At 48.8% G+C, this 19,730-nt stretch overlaps 1 protein-coding gene across 1 annotated transcript in view; it reads left to right on the top strand.

The window, feature by feature from the left end:
* The window catches only part of LOC146783293 (uncharacterized), a 43,041-nt gene that overhangs the window by 838 nt on the left and 22,473 nt on the right, over window positions 1-19,730 (top strand). The gene's annotated exons all lie outside the window — the stretch shown is intronic.

Raw genomic sequence — 19,730 nt, 5'->3', positions numbered from 1 at the left:
GTTTTTTCTCTTTTTGTATGTTTGTCACTCACTCTTGATTGATGTTTAGATGTCCAGGTAGGTGATTGCCGACCTCGGTTGCCCTGAAAAATTTAAACATGTTGGCCGTCCTTAAAGTGGTTAACAACATGCCGTGTTTATAATATTGGGCCAACTCACGTTCTGGATTAAAAGTCACGAGCACGTGTGTGAGTTTAGCTCAATTTTTACTTGAGACCTCTTGCGTCTCAACTCTCACTAGATCTTTTCTTTATATTTAGTCTTCACACCTTTCCCGCACTGGACACACACTTCTTTTCATATGAGCAAGTTATCGATGATGACAAGTACGCGGGCAAGCTGGTGAGAACCTGCCAGTAGCTCCTCTGGTGGTGTGCACTTGAGAAACTTTCTCTTTTCTCCACACTTTTCTTTGTGGTACACATACACATGTTTTGAGTGCTGTTTGCTGAGTGATCTGACTGACGACTGGTTTCTCCCTTCTTGGTTGTTTTAAAATATTAATCATTTATGCACAGAGGATTAGGTTAGAGTTTAAAAAAGAACATCTGAGTTTGGGAAAAGATAAGAATCTCGCCCCATAGCAATCTTACATATTTATAAAAATTTGATGAGAGTGCCCAAAAGTGCCAGGTCTTTGTTGTTTGATTCTAAGTGCACACACACAAGCCGAGCCCTGAAAATATTGGTCATGTAAATTGCACAAGAAACTCCATATATACTATTTATAAAAATTTGATGAGAGTGCCCAAAAGTGCCAGGTCTTTGTTGTTTGATTCTAAGTGCACACACACAAGCCGAGCCCTGAAAATATTGGTCATGTAAATTGCACAAGAAACTCCATATATACTATGATAAAAAACAAAGTGTTTCACCTAAGCACAGCAGCTCATATGACTGCATTCAGAAGCATTTAATAATTGTGATAATTTTTCAACATGAATTTGGAAATAGTCGTTCACACACTTCGCGCCCCCCTGACACTGCCATTAGTGAAAAAGAATGTGAATCTGTTGTCACTTGCATCCGATGTATGAACTCGATTCTTATTCTTCATGGAGAAAAATTATAGTCGATTTAATGAAACACAAGAGGTTTTTGTACAGCGCACATACTAAACTCCTATATTTGAAGTTACTCTCTTATATGATTATGATGAAAAAGAGGGCTCGGTAAATAAAGCATTCACCTAGAATCACACAATTTGTGCATTTAGGGCAGCCAGAATTGAGCTAGTGATTCTAGTTTCACACTGTCCAACGCAGCCACTAGATGAGCATCTCTGTCTGCGGCACATGACATTATGGGGTGGGTGGAAGGCAGAAGCCACATGTGGGCTCGGCTCGTTTTCAGCTTGAGGATACAGGAGGACTTCGAGCTGAGCCAGAGTCAGACATCAGACTCAAGCCTGGCTCACCTCTCCCAATCACCATAATCTTATTGTTTTTTTAAGCATGTTTCCTACCAGTAAAATGCCTGTCATAAGTATTCTACAAACCTACAGGCTCATTTTTGTTTCCTCACAATTAAAAACTCTTCAAAACTGCAGGCGAGCACCACTGGTGAGTTGCAGTTTTGAGTTTAATAAACTCATTTTTCTCACATTAATGAATCTATATCTAATTTTTAACATATTTACGCAAACTGGAGTAAAACATTTGAATATTTCTAAATATTTTATATGAAAGATGCCGTTAATGGTTTAAAAAGTAAATTGTCTTTTTTTTTAATTCAAAAGAATTTATTATTTTAAAGGAGCAAATGAAAACGTAGGATACAAGCAAGAGTAATACAAATGATATCAGCTAAAACACACAATATGATGGATTCAGATTAAGCAATAAAAAGCATCATCTTAACATTCATTAATCTGTAAATATCAGAGAAAAAAGGCAATTAGAGAAGAAGCAATTTATAACTGGGAGAAGTGATTATCATAAGTATCACCATCAGATATTATTTTAGGGATGAAAGGAAGAAAGCAAAGACGGAAAAAGTAGGATAAAGATGAAGAAAGACAAGACGAAGTGAAAGAAGAGAAAAGGATTTCCAAAGGATTCACCCAAGACTCAAGACAACATCAACCAGACAAATCAAAAGGATATTGTTCCACCAACCCCTCTGAGGCCAATTCCATGTACGTATCTAGGGCCTTCCACACACCATTAGATATAGAAGGAGAGAGATGAGCATGATCAACTGACGTATGAGCACTTCGTAAAAAGGAAACCCATGCCCACCAAGTATGGTAAGAAACTGAAGAAAAAGATTTCCACTCCATGAGAATTACTTTGACTGCAATAGTTAATAAGAGATTCAACAGTTGTAAATCCATGGAATCTAAAGGCAAAGGGACCGAGGCCGCCAACGGACCTAAAAGAATTAATGGAAAAGAGAGTTGAAACTTGATATTAAAGATAATCATGAGGTGTTTGTGAATTAAACCCCAAAAGGGTTGGAGAAGAGAGCAATCAAAGAACATATGCTGAAAATTGCCTGGTGTAAGACCACAACTCCAACATCGATTATCTTCCTTGAGATTTAACGAATATAAGCGAGTGGGAGTCCAGTGAAGAAGATTAATAGAGAAAAACTTAGATTGCATTAATGAGGGGGCGATTTTGTTACGAAGAGAGAGCTTACCAATATCTTGCCAAGTGTCTGAAGAAATATGATCGGTAACACTATGATCGAAATGATGCAGCCATTTTTGCTGTGCAACAGTTTGAGAAGGAAGTGTAGAACACGACAAAAATTTATAAATCCTAGATGCTACATGACCAGACCTAATCCATAGTTGAAAAAGCGTAATCGTAGGGGAAGAAGGATGAAGGTGTACTTTAGCAAGTGCTACCTTTATCTTAAGAAAGGTATAAAAATCTAACTTAGATAAAGAAAATTGTTGAGCCAGGGAAGAGAAAGGGAGAGGATCATTGTTGGAATCATAAAGATGTTTAACAAGTGAGATACCTTTCCCAGACCAATAAGACATCAACTCTGGATCAATATTAACTTTGAATTTGGAAGTCCGCCAAATAGATGACCATCTAGTTTTATGCAGTGGAATCGCCACTCTCCTATCAACCTTGCGAACCGCAGCAATAGTGTCTAGAATAATAGATCGAGAGAATGGAATAGAAAGGGTATTCGTGGTTAAAAAAGAGGCAGTCGGAAGAGGGGAGGCCAATTCCTGTTCTATTAGCAACCAAGCTGGAACATGAATAGAGGGAGAGGAAAACCAGAGCGCACCCTGAGAAGCCAGAAAAGCAGATTGATATTTCCCCCAGTCAGGAAGATTACATCCTCCCATATCATAGGATTTCCGCAAGAATTTATAAGCAATTCTAGCCCTTCCGTCATTCCATAAAAATTTGGAAGTAAGTAAATCAAGTTCGTGAAAAAAGGAATCAGAGAGCTTTACCGGGAGCATAGAAGAAACAAAATTAATAATAGGTGTTATCATCATTTTAAGAGTTTGGAGTCGACCCCACCAAGAAATATGCTTCGGAGACCAATTTTCTAAAAGACTTCGCACCTTAAGAATAGTTTGAGATTCATTATAAGTAACCGTAGCATAAAGGGTGGAACAAAAATAAATACCCAGATATTTTAGTTGCTTAGATTGCCACTTAAAGCCCGCCGAACCCATATGAGAGGAGAAACAGTAAGTATTTAAGGGGAACATCTCTGTCTTATCTTTGTTCAGGGTATAACCTGAAACCTTTGAGAAAATAGAAATCGTACTAGAAATAGCAGGGATGGCCAGTGCAATATCGTCCGAGAAAATGAGAACATCATCTGCATAAGCAGCTGTTTTTATCTGATGAGAACCAAAAGAGAACCCCTTAATGTCTGGATGTACGTCAATCATTCTGAGAAGAGGGTCAATGGACAACAAAAATAAAAGAGGAGACAATGGACACCCTTGTCTAGTACCCTGGCGAAGGTTAAAAAAGGACGACGTAGCACCATTCACTCTTATGTAAATTGTCTTTTAAAGTCCTGTGAAGTACTCGGGTGCGGCTGTGCCTGGGAGGCTGTCTCAGCCTGGGCCCACACACAAGAGAGGGGAGGGGGGGCTGAAGCCCTTTGAGCCCAATGGGCATTGCACGCCTGAACTAACGTGCATAGCTATGTTTGTGAATTGAATCCTAGCTCCGCCCCTTTGACACATTGTGTGAACCTGTACCTATGTTCTTTTATCTGCAGGCATTCGAATCCCTTATAAAACCGATTGACCAAATAAGTGCCATTTAACCACAGGGACATTCACAATGCCTCTCAGCCCTTGGACCTTCTATCTTGCATGGTCTCTTTTTCACTCTGTCCTTCATGGGCGCACTTTGTTTTATCTTTTATGCCTTCGTTCTGAACTGTACACCTCCCAGATGAACTGTCTCGGGGTGAAAAGTCATGCAGTAATAAGAACGATATAGCTACTGCCTCAGTGGTCGAAGTGTGCGTGATCAGCAGGGCACTGCATGCCCTTACTTCTTTAATTTCATACAGTCCGTTCCCCTACTTTCTTATTTTAAACATGCCGGCTTGCCGGGGTCCACGCAGGAGACCCCATAAGAGGGCGGCCGCCTTAGTCCCACAAGAAGGCACAGGAAGCAGCTGCCTAGTCGTTGGGACCCTCTAGGGTCCAGTAGGGTATCGTCACTTCCCTGCACAGTGTTGTGCGTGTGTTTTGGTTCGGGGGCTCGCGGATGAGGGGCGGGGGGGCGGCGGGGCTGGGTCTCTGGGACGAGGTTTCACCGGGGCTCGCGGGGGGGGGGGGGGTGCGGGGTTTGTGATAAGGTATATTACTAATCTTCTCTAGTTGGGATCGGGCCATGGCACTCTCGTGTGTCCCGGGCACTATTGGGGTGGGTTGCGGCGGTGCTGGGGCACGTTTGGCCTTGCTGGGGGGCGGACTTTGCCGCGCGGGTCGATCAGTCGTGTGCAGGGAATGGGGGGGGGGGGGGGGGGGGGGCTTGTGGGTCCTGGGTGCTGGTCCAGGCGCCCAGCCTTTCTGCGGGCGTTCGGAGCGAGGGTCACACGACGCTGGACTATCCGATCCCCTTATCCCACCCTGCCGCCACAGACTCACCAGGGAGCGCTGCCCTGCTCGGTGGGGATCCAGCGGATGTGGCCGCTGCCTCTCGTGCTGCCTTTTACTCTAGCGGCCATGTGTGCAGCGGGGGCGGCGTGGGGCAGGCGTGCAGCGGGAGCGCCTGCCTGGTACTATCTGCGGGCGGTGCATCGCTGCGCTGCCGCCTCTGGAGCATGAAACCAGGGATCGAGCCTCGAGGTCGCGTCAACATCCTGCTGATTCTGGGCAAATCACTGAATCTCCCCGTGCCTGAATGTGTAATGTAATTACGGTGCTATGTAAGCGCTATACCTTCGCTGCCACCTCCGGAGCATGTAACCAGGGATCGAGCCTCGGTCGCATCCACATCCAGCTGATTCTGGGCAAATCACTGAATCTCCCCGTGCCTGAATGTGTAATGTATTACGGTGCTATGTAAAGCGCTTAATACCTTCGGGTCGAGTTCGCGCTTTATAAATATGCGCAAAAAAAATGCGGGAGATCCTGTTGAGTATGGGAGGCTGCTCAGTGGGCCTGCGCGGCACGTGCGCATGCGCACTCATAGATCATGATATGGGGGAAATGGAGCGTTTTAACTGACAAAGCACTTCCTTTTACTGCGCGTGGGCTTGACCATGGGTGTTAGAGGGCCTTCTAGAGGGGAAGCACGGGTCAGTTAGGAGCAAACTGATTTGGGCAGGTTTGACATTGGCATACGTACATTAGTTAGGGTAATATTTGGAAATGTGGTGTTTCTAATGTCATGTGTGCATGTTTTAAACGTATAAAGTACAGTAGAGATTATTCCTGCTACATTGGCAGGCACACTAATTATTCCTGACGTCAGGGCTATTGTGCGGGAATGGCCAATGCCATGGATACATAGGACATCTGGCAAGGGGCAAATGGGGGCAACTATAAGAAGAAAAAAAAAACTTTGTTTGTCTCCCATGCATGAACAGGGGTTAAGGGGTACAGTTGTTTTCTACTACGAAAAGGGAAGTGACAAGGTTCAGTCCAACAGTTAGGTATGGAGGTATGTTAATTTCTGTTGGTTTGCATTTCAGCACTCTCAAGAGAGTGACAAGCATGGCGCCAAACGTCACAGCCTGGGCTGACCAGGGATCAGGAAGTTTGGAAAGGGGTGCCAAGTGAAAACCGGACTGGATCGCAAGGACCGGGGCACAATAAAGCAGAGAGTGTTGTAATGTTTTGATTATAATTTCAGAACCGGTCAGAGTGTGAGAGAGGCACTACGCAGTGAAGCGTTGACAGAAATCAAGGACAGTTATGGACAGGGTGATAATGAAGGGGGAGGCAGGCAGGCAAACTTGGCTATTTAGGGGGGTCGAACACTGCAAGGGGGCAGGTCACTTGCGGGGGATGACTCCGGTTTTAACCCGGGGGCGTATGTTAACCTGCTTCTCTTCATCTCCGCACGCACAGCACACACGGAATCTGGATTAAGGGCACATACGAAAAAAGGTCCACTGGATTATTCTAAGCATAGGTGGTGTCGGTCGGGCCAGAGAGGCGGCATGGAAGGCCAGGGTCCCCCCCCCCCTATTCACGCAGACGTCCCAGGTCGAAGACTCCTTGCCCGAAACGTCCCAGGAGGCTCAGTGGGCATCTTTTATCTTGATGGCCAAGACCAAAGGCTTGGCAAGGGCCACGGCTCACTTGAATGCAAGGGACCCGGAAGACTCTGGGATTGGCGTCGACACTCCTATTCCCGAGCAAGAGCACATTTTGGAGTCTGGTTCTTCTAGGCCTAAGCGAGCTCGCAAGCCTACGTCTAAAGACTTCCCGGCTGATCCGCCACCACCCAAGACCAGGGCTCCGCCTGCGACTAGAGACACTGGTTCGCAGCCGATCGCTTCCCCGCCCGTGGTTCCGTCCATCTCTCCAGACAGCGTGCCGGCTGCAGCGAATTTCGCCACCCAGGAAGACCTGGGTACGATCTTGGACACGTTGAAGGATTTCATGACAGAGGTCAGAGCAGGTCATCCTGGGTCCAGCTCACCCCAGGTGGTGGGCAAGCCAGGCTTAGATACAGGGCGGGCGCGGGTGGCTGCGGCGGCCTGGGGTAACCAGGGTTGCGGCCTAAGAAACACCTCTTGCGGTCCCTGCTATTGCGCCCCTGGTATCTACAGGGGAGATTAACCAAGTTACGCCTAATCAGGCTGGGGCATGGGGGGGGGGGTGTATGTACTCCCACTACAGTCAGCCTACCGAGCATGAAGACAGCTAGCACAGGCATAGACCCCCCGGCAGCAAAGGGGGGGCCATTTCCGCCCACCTGCACTGTTAGTGGTAGTCCCCTTTCGGGAACGAGCGATCTCACTGCAGGGTCCCTTCTTAGTCCTGTGCCAGCATTGGTATCTCCACAGCAAGTGTGCAAGCCCCCTGCCCCGCACAGTTAGTTTCTGCAGCGCCACTGCTCTCTGACCGTTGCTCCCTGGCATTGCAGGTGCCTCAGGCGGCCCAAGGAAGCTATTTGGAGGCACAAACTGATAGACATTTTCTCGCTGTTATTACTTGGCCAGGATGGCATAGACGCCAGGAAAGCAGGGGTAAAGGAAGAGGACAAAAAGGTAAAGTTTCAGACCTGGTCTGAGAAGAACATAGAAAATTGGCTCGAGGCTTTCTCGATTCTGTCGGCAGTCATCATAGAGAAACAACCTGAGGTAGCGCAGGGGCTCCTGGAGTATGGTTGGTTAATACACAAGGAGGCATTGAAGTGGGGTGGAAGTGGATGGTTGAATTACGACAGAGAATTCAGGAAGAAGATGTCCATGTGTACGGAAATGTCTTGGGACCAGAAGGAGGTCCAGCTTTGGCTAGACCACATGGGTTCCTGTGCACACCATTCCACTGAGACGCAAGGCAAGGCAGATACAGACCGGGGGACCGGTAAAGGTCCTTTCCGTTGGGAATCACATGGTTTTATACAAACATTTTGGGGGGGGGGGTCAGAAGGGGTGGCCACAGAGGTGGTAGGAAGTGTACCCCAGGGACATGCCGATTGTTCAAAAAGGGGTCATGCTCTTGGGGCAAACCGTGCAAATTCCAGTACGCATGCAACTCTTGCGGTGGATCACACCCTGCGGTCAAGTGTCACACTCAACAGGAGAAATTGCTTGCCACAAAGAGCAAGCAAGATAGTTGAGGACCTAAGCACAACCAATCACCAAGTCACAAGCCTCTCCTCTCCCAGCAACAGCACACTTCTGACTCCCTTGTCTCCCCCAGCTATACCCCCCTCCCTTGGGACTCCACCACAGTTACCTGGCAGGTAGTCAAGGGTCCTTCACCAGTCAGCCTGGCCAACATCTCTCCTCTCCTTAGACAGTACCCCAACAAGCAGGACGGCCTGCTACTGCTGCCAGGCTTCAGTAAAGGCTTCCGGATTCTCTATGTGGGCACGCTGGGGAGTCGGGAGGCAGACAATCTTAAGTCAGCAAGGGAACATCCAGCAGTAGTCAGGGCTAAGGTGGAAAAGGAGAGGGCTATGGGCAGGGTGGCGGGACCTTTTCAGGGGCCACCGTTGGAGAATTGTGTTGTTTCTCCTCTGGGAGTGGTGCCCAAGAAGGAGCCAGGGTCATTCAGGCTCATCCATCATTTGTCCTACCCTGAGGGAGAATCTGTCAACCATGGGCTTGAGGAGGGTTCTTGCTCTGTCACGTATTGTACTCTGGATGTAGCAGTGGACTTAGTCAGGAGGGCGGGCAAGGGGGTGTGGTTGGCAAAAGCGGATATCTAATCGGTGTTTCGCTTGCTGCCAGTCCACCCGAGCAGCCAACACCTGCTAGGTTTCAGGCTAGAGGACAGATACTTTTATGACAGATGCATGCCCATGGGTTGCGCAGTATCCTGTGCCTATTTTGAAGCGTTCAGCACTTTCCTTCAGTGGGCACTGCAAGTTAGGTACGGGGTGGTAGGCGTTACGCTCTACCTTGATGACTTCCTCTTCATAGGAGGTGAGGGCACTACGGATTGCAGGGAGGCTCTGGAAAACTTTGAGGAGTTGGCTCGTCACCTGGGGGTTCCACTCGCGCCAGGAAAAACAGAGGGTCCGGCCCAGGTACTAACTTTCCTAGGGATTGAACTCGACACCATCAAAGGAGAATCCAGGTTGCCACTTGACAATGTCCAGGACTTAGCGAACCAGATTCAGTTTTTTTGAGGTCAGGACAAGGCATCCCTGGGTTGCATTCAAAGCTTGCTGGGGAAACCTAACTTTACAGACAGGGTTATACCGGCCGGTAGAGTGTTTGCACGTAAACTAGCCAGGGCAACAGCAAAGGTAAGAAGAAACACCACGTGGTAAAGCTAAGTAAAGGTATGAAGGAGGACCTTTCCATGTGGGACACTTTTCTGGAAAGTTTCAACGGCTCAGTGATATGGAGGGCGCCCTGGGCGGAGAGCACTGATCTTACGCTTTATACAGATGCGCCAGGTAGAGAAGGTTTTGGGGTGATCCTAGACAGGGAGTGGTGCACGCAGAAATGGCCCAATGCTTGGCGCAAAAAGAAAATCACGACCCGCATTACAGTCCTTGAACTGTTCCCTATCGTGTTAGCTCTGCATCTTTGGCCGACAGTTCTTTCAGCACGAAAGGTAGTTTTCTGGTTGGACAACATGGCTGTGGTCCAGGCCATCAATTCACAGCCGGCGACTTGTCCCCTAGTTTTGTGTTTGCTGAGGGAGTTGGTGCGAGTTTGCCTAATCAACAATGTAGAATGCAGGGCGCGACACATCCAAGGGGTTCAGAACATTGCAGCAGACGCTCTCTCTCGTTTTCAGTGGTGCCGGTTTCGGGAGGCGTGGCCGAGAGCGAGAGAGAACATGACACCTTTCCCACCTCACCTCTGGTTCCTGCTGAAGTTTTAAGGCGACTGAGGGGGACTGGGCATGCTGTCCCTGGCGCCAAGGACCAGTAAGCGCTACCATGCGCGTGTGGCAAAGTTTTGTGTAGTAACTGGAACCTGGGACGGAGGGAAAGCATCTCTACAGTGCAGGGTGCAGAAGTTTGTTATTTGGGCCAGAGACGAAGGGAAGAGCCACCCTTGGATAGCGAGCCATTTGTCAGCAATAAGCCACCATGCAAGACTACTGGGGCAGGAGGATCCAACAAAATCTTTCTTAATCAGGGCTGCGCTAAAGGGATGGGCCAGGTGCGATCCTCGAGCACCAGACACTAGGTCCCCGATTGATTTTGAAACACTACAGGGGATGTTAGACTGTGTGCATAGGGCCATAAATTCTCAGTTTGAAGCAGCTTTGTTCTCAGCCACATTCAGCTTGGCATTTTTTGGGGCCTTAAGAGTAGGCGAGTTGGTTGCGAGGTCCAAACTGGACAAATCTGGTATTGCGTTGACCAGGCAAGATGCCAGCCTGGCCGGAGATGCCCTCACAATTTGGTTAAGGAGGTCAAAGACAGACCAAGCTGGGGAAGGGAGGGCTATTGTGCTGCATCAGCTTGAGATAGACAGATATTGCCCGGTGCGCCTGGTGTCTGCCTACCTAGCGCTCCGCCCAGCATCCGAAGGTTATCTATTGATACATGAAGACAGTACCCCTCTCACCAAGTTCCAAGTACATAGCATCATGCAGGCGTGTTTATCATTGTCAGGAAATAATGTACAGGGTAAATGCTTATGCAGACATTCATTCCGCATAGGGGCAGCCGCCACAGCATTTAGGGCAGGGCTGTTAGCTGAACGCATCAAGCAAGTGGGGCATTGGGAGTCCCAATGTTACAAAAAATTCATCCGTCCCTGAAGACCTTTTCACGTGGCTGGGGTCTAAGGAAGGGGTTGACAGTGACGACCGTGGAACAACATGAACAATTTGCGGCTATTTTGGCTGGTGGTGTGATTTGTAAGGAATTTTGTAGACAAGCCTACAAGGCAATATATGTTGGGTGAACAATTGATGGACATACGGAACAACTTTGCGGCCCATGAAGCCGGTGGCGTGCGTTGAAGTGCAATATGTAAATTGTAATTTTAAATGTGGTTTAAGTCAATAAAACCTTGCAATCTTTCATTTCTTTAATTGCCAGGGACCTCGGTGTGGGTGATTGGACATTCAGGCGTGTTGCGATTGGCACGGTGGGCAGAGAGCAGGAAATGGAGACACGGTCTCAAAGACACAGACATTGTCTGGCTAGGATACCCAGGCATGCGCTGGACCTGCCTACTGGAGAAGTTGCAACAGAGACTGGGGGGAGGGATTCCCCCTCCTAATGTATTGGTGATACACCTGGGAGGGAACGATCTGGCATCTGTGGGCAGGAGGGCACTACTACAGGAAATGACGGTAACCATGTGCAAGTTGAGCAGCCAGCTGGGGACTTGTGAGATCTGGTGGTCAGAGGTAACACCACGGTTGGTGTGGCAGAGGGCGCATTCAGGAGAGGCCATGGAGGTCTCTCGCAGGAAGATCAACAGCGCCATGAGGAGATTCACCGGGCAAAGGGGTTTTGGCTTCATACGTCATGGGTTACTGCACACCAAGGCCACTGGGTGTTGGGAGAATGATGGGGTACACTTGTCCAGGGTGGGCATGGACCTGTTCTTACTTGACCTGGAGGAGGCTTTAAGGTCAGCAGGGTGTAAGTAAGGGATATGTTGGGGGGCTCTGGGGTGATGGTGGCCACACCCAGATCTGTGGCGGAGTTACAGGCGATCCAGAGGCTGTAAAGGACATATGGGTACCCTATGCAGGAGCACAACAAGGGTGCAAAGGCCAAATATCCACAGGGAGGTCCTCCGGTTGGACCCTGGAGGAGCGACGGCGCCCCGTTAGTCCCACGGGCGGTTGTTGACCTGAGCAACCGGGGGTTGCCTGGCAGGCTCCGCCCCTCTAGGGGGGCATGAGCAAAGGGGGTGGGCTGTAGTCCCACGGGGGGGGGGTGGAGTTGTTTTCCCTCCCCCTATTATGGCAAACACCGTTGGGCAAGGCCTCGGTATAATTTGGCTCATCAGGTGGCAGGCGGCGAGGGGCTGCCTGCCGGAGGATCGCCCGTAAGCTAACCCACGAATCTTGGCATTGTTGTAATGCTAATAAACCTGCAGCAATATTTCTTTCCACACAAAGGGTGTCGTGTCTGGTTATTTCTCTAACATTGCTGTAGAAGGGGCGGGGTGGTGAGTGTTGCCGGTATTGGCACTATGCCGGCTGCCCGGGGTCCACGCAGGAGACCCCATAAGAGGGCGGCTGCCTTCGTGCCACAAGAAGGCACAGGAAGCAGCCGCCCAGTCGTTGGGACCCTCTAGGGTCCAGTAGGGTATCGTCACTTCCGGGGATAGGAGGTGGGGGAGCGGGGTATTTATACCTACCCGGCCCACCTGGCGCTCTCTTTGCCGTGACCCTGACGCCTTTTCCCACCCTACCTCATACCCGGCGTAACAGCAGGGTGTGGGTGGGGGTTTTTATCTAATATATTCTTTTGTGTTGCAGGCGGAGTTACAGGGCAATCCAGAGGCTGTAAAGGACATATGGGTACCCTATGCAGGAGCACAACAAGGGTGCAAAGGCCAAATATCCACAGGGAGGTCCTCGGGTTGGACCCTGGAGGAGCGACGGCGCCCCGTTAGTCCCACGGGTGGTTGTTAACCTGAGCAACCGGGGGTTGCCTGGCAGGCTCCGCCCCTCTAGGGGGCGTGAGCAAAGGGGGTGGGCTGTTGTCCCACGGGGGGGGGGAGTTGTTTTCCCTCCCCCTAATATGGCAAACACCGTATAATTTGGCTCGTCAGGTGGCAGGCGGCGAGGGGCTGCCTGCCGGAGGATCGCCCGTAAGCTAACCCACCAATCTTGGCATTGTTGTAATGCTAATAAACCTGCAGCAATATTTCTTTCCACACAAAAGGTGTTGTGTCTGGTTATTTCTCTAACATTGCTGTAGAAGGGGCGGGGTGGTGAGTGTTGCCGATATTGGCACTATGCCTCCCGGACGGCAGAAATCGCCAAGGACGATAGTTAAGGCTCGGCTTTCGGGGACGGGCGGAACAGGCAGAGAAGGAAAAGGACTGTCTTTTCCTTTGAGCCCTGAGAAGACAAGGACAGTGTCTAGTTCTCCTGCCGCTGGCACCTGCCCCCCCTCCCTTTGTTTCCCCTCTCTTCCCTCCTCGCTTTTCCTCATTTAGTGAAAACCAAGACTTCAAGAAATGGGTATTCCCTTCTCTTTCCTCCTTTCCTTTATTTGCTTCCCTGTGAAATGGATCCAAAAAAGAAAAACACTTTTGCTGGAAACATCGTCTTTTTCTGACATTTTTCAATTTCTAACTGCAGCCTCGGGGTGGAGAGAAATAAAACAATCAAAAAATTTAAATAACTAACTAACTAAAGCAAGGCAAAGTGGTTGCAAGGTGGCCAGATTAATTTATTCACACCTAAACACATTAGCGCCACTTTACAGTGTTTGCCTGTGAAGCACTACTTTTGTTTTCTCGCCTCTCTTTGAACAACATTGTTTTTCCTGGGTGGGAAAGTGCACTATTCCTAGATGTACTGAAATACCTGCTCGATGGTTGAATTGGACAACAAAGGGCCAGATGTGCGACCATTTGAAATTGCAACTCGCAAATTGCACTTGATTGCGAGTCACAATTTGCGAGTCGGAATTTCAAATGTACAACAGCGTCTGAGACACTGATTGCGATTCCCAATGTGGTTGCAAAATGCGAGCCTCATGAATATTATTGAGGCACTCGCAATTTGCTTACTCATTGTGAATGGCTGGCCCTCACTGGGATGGTGGCCTGCTGGGCTCCGAAGATCTCCATGTCTGGGACTGCTTTTAAATAAAGCAGTGTTTTTTTAAATGCAGCCTGTTTTCCTTAAAGAAGGACGGGATCCATTTAAAAAAAAAAAAAATGCAACGTTTTCGTTTCATTTTTTAAGGGCAGGTAGTGGTCCCTGGGTCCTCTGCCTAGCCCTAAAAAATATTTTCCCCTGCATCTTCCCTTTAGCGATTGCATTACCACCATCTTGAAGAGGGTGGTAAATTGCGAGTGTTTTGCAACCGCAATTGTGGTTGCAAAACATTCATACATGGCTTGTGAGTTACTATTAGGAAGGGAACACCCCTTTCTAATAGCGAGTCGCAAAACACTATTTTGTGAGCCGCAAATTATTTGTGACTCGCAAAATCGTGTTAGTAGATGGCCCAGAGGAAAATTGCAAGCGCAAACGGGTCGCAAAACCCTTTTGAGAATGGAATTTTCCATCATACATCTGGCCCAAAATGTGTACAGCGGCTGTGTGTTCATGAATGTGGTCTTTTTAAACCATACTGCTTATGATTTGTAAGGATATAAGCAATGGGCATTTCAGACTAATGACTGTAAAAAGAAAAAGGTAACCATGTTGTTCCTGCTTACATTTCACATGCTTTACTTAACCTTGCATTCCCTAATCGTATTTTCCTTTTATAGGATGTTGTTAATTTTTTTTTTAGGTAGCATATTCCTCTTGTCTAGTGCGTAATTTGAATTGAGTCACAGCAAGTTGTTTATAGCGGGTCAGTGCAGTGCAAGTTTCTCTCAGTGGGGCAGTATAGTGTTCAGTGGGGGAGAGAATGTGACACTATGGTCACAGCTGCTGAATTTTGAACTGGGGAACCAGGTTCAGCCTTCATGACCAGTCCACCAGACCACTCTCCTGAGGGAGCATTCCCATGCTAGACCTTAAAAGGCCCCGCATGATCTTAAAAGCCCTGGTGTGTTAGCACCAGCAGGTGGACCCTTGCAGTGGCAAGTGTGGGTTAACCTTAAAGGCTAGTACACCACAATTCAATCTGAAGTTCACCTCCAGTCTTGCAGGCAGGCCTATGAAGCAGCACACCATAGAGTGACAGTGAATCTGTCACTGAGGTCACAAGAACCTTGAGCAGAGTGGTTCTAGGGCAGTGAGACAGCACCAGGCGCTGACCAGCCACAGTCCATGCAGGTAACAGCGGTGTGGCAGAGGGGCCAGGTAAGGGGGGATTTTAAGGGATGATGCAGAGGGAAATTGAATAAAAAGTTAATTTTCCCTCTGCATCGTCCCTCGAAATCACCACTTACCCGGCTGCACCGCTCCACTGCTGATACCAGCACCGACCTCGGCTGGCGCTGAATTCAGGTGGGGGCGTCGTGTTTGCAAGTATAATATTCTTCTGAAAACACACCTATTCCCCTGATCCCCGTTTCTTTTCTTCTGTTCTCTCCCTCACACTTCCCCCCTCTCGACTGTCTTGGTCTTAGCGCTGGGATACTTACGGGTTACTATGCGCTCTACAAAACCCTATTATTATTATTATTATATGGTTTTAAAAGCAATTGCTGCCTCCTTCCTGGCCTCCAACAATTTTCGGCAACATTAAAAATGTCAAGATAACTCCAGTGATTTATGTTCTTTGTAGAGAGAGATGGTGTTTTGTGTAGTGGACGTTTTGACTCATGGAAAGGAAGCATAGAGGGTTAATGTGCCTGCTGCTAAGAACATGTACCATGCAGATCACAAAGTGCACATAATGTAAATAGGTCAGTGGGTTACTGCTTTGGTCAGAGAGACCCTATTGTTACTTGCAGTTAATAAGTTAAAATCCTAACATAGACCAGTGAGCTATTAACTGTCACGTAAGAGCTGTAAGAAAACTGCAATGTGTACATTAAAGCATTATGTTTTTCCCCCAGGCTTTGAGTATCCTAATGGTGCAAAAAAGGGTTCATTTGGGTAGAAATCCATTCCAATCATTAAAGAGAACCCCCAACCATAATATTATGCTTTAAATTCTGAGTCTGTGTTTCTCCAGACCTATCACTATTTAACTATGCTGCCTACTAGTATGGTTGTCATGCGAGTTCCACACCTTGTAGTCCTTTGTGTTATGTAACATTTCCTATACAGTGATTTACACACGTACGATTGATTGTCTCTGTGTAATATGTGTGATGTAAAGTGCTCTGACACCCTACACTAGTATTAGTGGGGCTGTAAATTTTCTGATACTCTATTATTTTGGCATGTTTACACATGCTAACAGTCTCTGAAAAGATTTCTCCTTCTTAGTACCAGTGGAACATACAACTGCAGCAGTGAGAAAGGTGACCAGCCAACCTTTGCAAAGGGTCCGCCACTTCACAGCAGCACAAGTCACATTTTTTTGTAACTTTTGATCCGTTTGAGCTATAAACAATATATTAGTTAAAATCGTCAGATAATGCAGCAGATGATGTATTATGTGGCAAATATGGCACATCCATAATTATGTGGAAAACGATTGCAAACTAGAATATTTTTCCATTAATGTTTGAACTGCTCTTGTGGAGAAAGGGAGAAGTGCTGATGACAGAAACTCCATGGCTGAAAGACAAATGGCTTGCGATTCCACTTTTAAGGTTATTTGGGACATTCTGTGATTGGAAACGTATCCCACTTTGTGGATGTATTTTAATGTCAATAACTCATATTAAATCATAAATAAACATGTGTATCCATTGGTTAAATTAAATAATGTAATAAACTGTAACCGGTTAGTGAAATGGGAAACAAATACTAAAAATTGGTATATTTTGCTCTTTCTGCCACATTGCTGACTCCGCCTACTGATGCAATCCACGGGTTATTCCCGCCCTCTTATTCTCCGCCCACAGTTCCCCTACTTTTTTTCCCCCACTCTGACCACTGCACTGCCTACATATTTCTTTGAAGACAATGCTGGACACATAAAAATGTTCACCTAACACTTAACCTGTTTCCCTATTGAGAGGGCGGCTAACCCCCCCCCCCCCCCCTTCCTCCTCTGTGGGCGGAAGACAAAGGGCACGGAAGCAGCAGGGCATGGAAGGGCGCAAAAAGGAAAGGGTCAGCAAATGACCGGGGGAGTTTGGATTCAAAGGACCCAATCAAGAAGAAAGGGCTTGGTCACAAGCACAGCCATGAAGGCGACTGGGACAAGCAGTTCCCAGCTATGTCGCCAGAGGAAATTGATGGATGTCGCCATTGGCTTGGATGCCAGTGCACGAAAAACTGCCAGTGCAGGAAAAACAGAGCAAGTTACCTCCGGAGATGATCTAATAGGCAGAAGGCCGGCATGCTGTGCAGGGAGCCAGGGCCACACCTGGCATCCTACAGAAAGAAGTCCGAAGTGTGTGGGAGGTTAATAACAAAGAACCAGGAACACACATGTTTGAACTTACCAGGACCAGCAGCCAGAACGTCATAGTATCGCCATTGGCACCCCTCAGTCCCCCCTCCAACAGGATTCATACCCAATAATAACACACACACAGACTGTTTGATTGGGTAAAAATTGCTGTAGGTTTATTACATACACCATTATGTAATAGGTGGGTTATCTTACGGGCGATCCAAGGGCAGGCAACCAACTGGGCCGCCTGCCTGCCTTTTGAGCCGGGCAGCACTGGGGCGAGCCTCACCTTTGCTGCCGTCCAAGTGATTCTCTTACAGGATCACGTAACCGTTGGTAACTTCTACTCATGACCCTTCCCGGGGCGGAGCGTCGCATAGCAAACCCCCGGTTGTTCAGGCCCACAACCGCCCAAAGGACTAGCAGGGCGCCGACACGGCTTCCAGGACCCTCCCATGAGGCTCCTCGGATTTGGCTCTGGCACCCCCTATGGTGCCAGACAGAGGTACCCTTGGTACCGGCCTGCTTCCAGATCGCCCTGTAACTCCGCCTGCAACGAAAAATTGAAACATTACAACATTCTCACCCCCACCTGCAATCACCACGCCGGGTAAGCGGTAGGGAGGGATGCGGCGTGCGAGGCGAACAGAGGTCTCCAGCATGGTGGGGGACGGCTATATAGCCTCCCCCCTCACCCAAAGGAGGCCCGGAAGTGACGCCCCTCCCATTTGCGAAGTGGTAGAATCAGTGTTGTTTCGTGATAAAATCGGGCTCTCTAAAGCACGAGTCACTAGCTGAGAGAAAGGCGACAGTGTGGGGCACCATAGGTAAGTATCGGTGTGTAGGTTGTCGGTCGCCGGTTCAAATGGCAGCTGTTTCACCCGTTTATCATTCCAAAGTTAATATGAGGAGTATTGTTGAGTCAGGCAACACGAGGCACTTGTAAGGCCTTGGAGACAAGTCTTTGTGTATGTTTGTGATCGATGCATAATCAGGTTTTAACTTGTCCTGGCGTGCTAACTTTAATGTTTAATTGTACTGTTGCTGCTTTCTTCGCCATACACTATCTGTTGGCTGCCCGTGGTCCACAAAGGGGACCCTCATAAGAGGGCGGCCGCCTTTGTGCCACATGAGTGCACATGAGACAGCCCAGTGTTGGTGGACCCCCTAGGGGTCCACGCGCCCACATAATTTCTGGGCAGGAGTGCTAGGGGAGTGAGGTATGAGTACCTCTTCCGCCCACCTGACGTCCTCAATTTCACTGCCCGTGACGCCGTTTGGTTGCGTGCTTTGTCCCTCGGGGAGGCCTTGTGCGTTTCCCCTGCCCATCGACAGTGATACTTATGCGGTTTGGTTCACAGAGCTGGGAAATTCATTTATTTTAGTATGAGAGATTATTTGTTTCGTTACAATTTTCCAGAGAGTTAATCTTGGCCAAACCCGCCGGCGACGGATTGATTCATGAGGTCGGTCGTCGCAGGGGCGTAACACAGGCCCCGCGCTCCAGGGGCCCCCTCACTTAATCATTAATAATGGGGATGGTGCGTGGCGGTGCGCAGTGCCCACGGCAGCTTTAATAAATTAAATGGTGCGCAAGGCATGCATGCATGCCTGGGTCCCCGCCGAGCCTCAGAAGCTAATAATCATTAAATGGTGCGCAAGTTGCGAAACAACAACTGCTGCACACAGTGCCCAGACTAGCGCGCGCGCTGGGGGCCCCTGAGGCTCTTAATAAATGGTGCCCGGCCCCGGTCGGGGCCCCTGAGGCTCTTAATAAATGGTGTACGGCCCTGGTCGGGGCCTCAGTCTGAGGCACTTTAAAATAAATGGTGCGTGGGTGGGTGCGAAAAGGCGGCGCGCAGTTGCTTCCGCGACGCGTGTGCGCGCTCTTCAGGGTGGGGGGTGGGGCAGGGCTCTGGACCAATGCCCTGATTTGAATTTGTCTGATTCCTGACATGCGCATTGACCCAGCCACGCAGCCGCTCCTAGCAGGACTGTCGAAGACAGTCACCGGCGGCCATAATTTAAATACATTTATTAGCCCCCCCCCACACCTGGCTAACCTTGCCCTGTCCCTATCCTGCTCGCGCCTAACTGAAGCTGCAGGCGAGGCCCAGCCCTAGGGTTAGGTGAGTCCGAGTCTGCACTGCGTCCACTCCGAGGCCGAGCCATCTAGCTGGTCAGCCTCTTCCATCGACAGCCTCTGCTGCTGCTTGCTCTTAATGGGGGGGCGGGAGGGTGCTACAAGCTGTCTTCTCCCGGATGGCAGGTCGGTTGGCACTACGCCCCAGCGGTCAGCTTCTTCAGGGCCACCACGGTGGTCAGCTACTTCAGGACGCCTTTCTCACTGTTGGTCAGCTTCTTTGGGTAACGAGACGACAGGTGGCGTTCAGCAGCCACCTCTGTAGCCAACACTAGCCATGCACCAGAAGGCGTTTCTCCCTCCATTCTCCCCGAGACGGCTGGCAGCACGCTGGGCTGCTGATGGGTGCTCCAGCATGTAGCGGGCAACTT

The sequence above is a fragment of the Triturus cristatus genome, chromosome 11 (genome assembly GCF_964204655.1).
Source record: "Triturus cristatus chromosome 11, aTriCri1.1, whole genome shotgun sequence".
Classification (NCBI taxonomy): domain Eukaryota; kingdom Metazoa; phylum Chordata; class Amphibia; order Caudata; family Salamandridae; genus Triturus; species Triturus cristatus.
Note: the sequence above shows the minus strand (reverse complement) of the source record. Positions and strands in the feature narration are given on the sequence as shown.